We start from the raw sequence: 2809 nt of genomic DNA, 5'->3' as shown, positions 1-2809 counted from the left end.
TGATTTCTTGTAGTATGGCATTGAGATTTTTGTTTATCTCTGTTTTTTTGGGTAGACCAATGATTCTCAAGTTGTTTCTCCTTCTTCTGTTTTCCTGGTCTGTCACCTTGTCATTGAGATTTTATGTCTTCTTCTAATTCATTAATTTTTGACTTTGCTTTATTATTTCTTGCTGTTTTGCAAGATCATTGTCATCCAGTTGCTTAATTCTGGTCTTTAAGGACTGGTTTTGCTTTTCAGTTTGGCCTGCCCTTCTGTTTGTGGCCTCCAGTGCTTTCTCCAATTTTGCTGTCTTGTCTGTCAGGCTGCTGACCTCTTTCTGAATTTTTTCTCATTTTTCTTGCCAGAAGGTTTCCATCTTTTGGATAAGCTCCATTTTGAGTTCTTCCAGAGCTTGTGGATAATTTCCATTTTGGGGGGCATGTTTTGATTTTGTTTGAATTTCATCCTCTTTTTCTTCTGTTGCCTGGGTTTTCCCCCCATAAAAATTTTCAATAGTCAATTTTTCCTCTTTCTTCTTGGAGGGTTGATCTTGGGCAGAGTGAGCCATCCCTTTGGTGGTTTTCTCTTTCCTTTTTGGTCTGGGGTCTGGGTGATATGGGCGGGTTTTCTGTGGATTTAAGTTGCCTCCGACTAGTTCTTCTCAGCCTCCATGGTTTGTTAGCGCACCCACCCCCGTGCTCTTCTCTCCGGTGTGCAGGAATCTCCTGTAAAACCGCTCAGAGGGGTAGATCTCTGCTAGTCCCTGTCAGTTTCCAAGGACCCTGGCGTGCCCCCCTCCCCCACTACAGAGAGGAGTGGAGCTTTGGCCTTAGGCAGTTTCTACAGTTTCTCAAGACTCCACACCGTTTGCAGTTTTCAAGGGCCCCCGTGGTCTGCATGCGCAGGTTTCTCCAGTGAAACAGCCCTGAGAGGTATTTCCCTAGAAGTCTTCCTTAGATCCCAAGGACCCTGGTGTGCCTCCACACACAGAGATGTTCCTCACTCACTTGCTGTCCCCAGTGGGTGCTCTGAGCCTCTACTCTGGTTTTGTGGGGGAAGTGGGGTAAGGGGAACTCAGTTCACGTTTTTGTGTGAGCTTTTCCTCCTTCTTATAGTGTGAAAATGTTCACTCCCCACATACTTTCGTTGCTGTGGCATACTGGAGAGTCCCTCCGTTCTTCCAAGGATGATTTTTATGCTCTTTTGAGGTAGTCTATTTCATTTGGTGCCGGAGAGAGGAAGTGATTCACGTCTAGATTGCTGCCATGTTTACCCAGAAGTCAGGTTCAAGTTCTTATGATGATGATGATGATGATGATGATGATGATGATGATGATGATGATAATTTAGGAGTTGAAGATAATTCTGTGCCAACTATATATTTTTCTCACACAGTTGAACTTAAGATGGTAAGAATAAATACTGAAAAGAATAATACTTTAAAATTCAGTGAAAAGAAAGAAGAAGCCAAACATAAAGGAGGAATAGCAATGGCAACAGTAGCCATTCTATTACAGAACTTCCTAATATCAGAACTCTTACTGATGTCTATAGTCTTTGTTGATGTTGTGAATGGAGAACATGCCCCTCATAAATCAATTTTGAAGTCGGGAGCAGAGAGAATAGTGTATGCATTGACACCAGTGAAAGCAGTGCTGCTGAGCTTGAGGACCGGTGAGGAGGGATAAGGAGCCTTAGTCATGATGAGGCTGCCTGCAGTGATGCTAGTGAAGGGATTTTGGAGGAAGAAGAGGATGAGCATGAAAATCATCAGAAAAAAACTGTTATCCCTATCAGGAAAACTTGAGGCTTTTTCTGGAATTATAATAGAAAAAGAACTTTTATCTCTTATAATACCACACCCAATCACTGTTCATCCTGCATTACCAACCATACCTGAGTGAAAAGAAGTTTTGACAGAAGTATCAGAAGAAACTACAAAAAGGATTTCAAAATTCAAAGCTGCCATATTGCAACAGAGAAACTAGGCCTGCCTAGAAAATGGAAATTTGCATCTTAAAGCACAGTTTTGCAATTTGTTATGAATGCCACATACAAGTAGTTAGGAGTAATGCATCCTGTGTTATTTTGGCAGCAAGTTATTTTTACCTCTTTATCAGTTATATTTAAAAAAATAAAAAATAAATGTTTGAATTCTTGAAAAAAAAGGGAAGGAACTGTGAGTTGAATTAGCATCACCACCAAGAAGCATGATGAATAAAGTGCTAAGCATTCTAGGTCCTGCAAAAAGTAAATGAATAGATATTTCCAATTTCTTAAGAGTTAAGAGGATGAACATTGTTTGAGAAAAGATGGAATTAGGCTCTAGATTTTTAGGAAGTTCTCTGAATAGAGGAGAAACCAGAGGAAAATTTCTGGTGTCAGAACCTTTTCTAAAGCCATACTCTTTGAACTCCACTCTGATGTATAATCAAGACATATTTACAAAAAAAGAAAAAAAAAGAAAAGAAAAAGAAAACTCCAGACCTTGGCTTGTGACATCCTCTTTCACTTTCTCCCACAGGGCCTCCTGCTCTAAGAAAATGACTCAGGAATAAATTTAGCATCAGGGTTCTGACACATTCAGAAACCTTCTTTAAGAAACTCTCCACCTTGCCTTAACTACTATTCTTTTTGCTAAAAATATCCCTCCGCCTAGGCTGTTAGAAGTGTTGTACACATGGGAGAAGTATGTCTGGAGCATTTATTACCCATGCAAAGATGTGGGAATTGAACTAAACACCTTTCAGAGGAGTATTTGATGACATTTGGTATGGAAAGGAAATTTTGAGTCCATCTGGTCCAATCCTCTCTTTTCACACATAAG

At 40.2% G+C, this 2809-nt stretch overlaps 1 pseudogene; it reads left to right on the top strand.

Annotated features, from left to right (window-relative positions):
• Positions 1–752: 752 nt before the first annotated feature.
• Positions 753–2602, top strand: LOC100010085 (unconventional prefoldin RPB5 interactor-like; annotated as a pseudogene).
• The last annotated feature ends 207 nt before the right edge of the window (positions 2603–2809 follow it).

Source organism: Monodelphis domestica, chromosome 5 (assembly GCF_027887165.1).
Source record: "Monodelphis domestica isolate mMonDom1 chromosome 5, mMonDom1.pri, whole genome shotgun sequence".
Classification (NCBI taxonomy): domain Eukaryota; kingdom Metazoa; phylum Chordata; class Mammalia; order Didelphimorphia; family Didelphidae; genus Monodelphis; species Monodelphis domestica.
The sequence above is the reverse complement of the archived record's forward strand: the minus strand, read 5'-3'. Positions and strand labels throughout refer to the sequence as shown.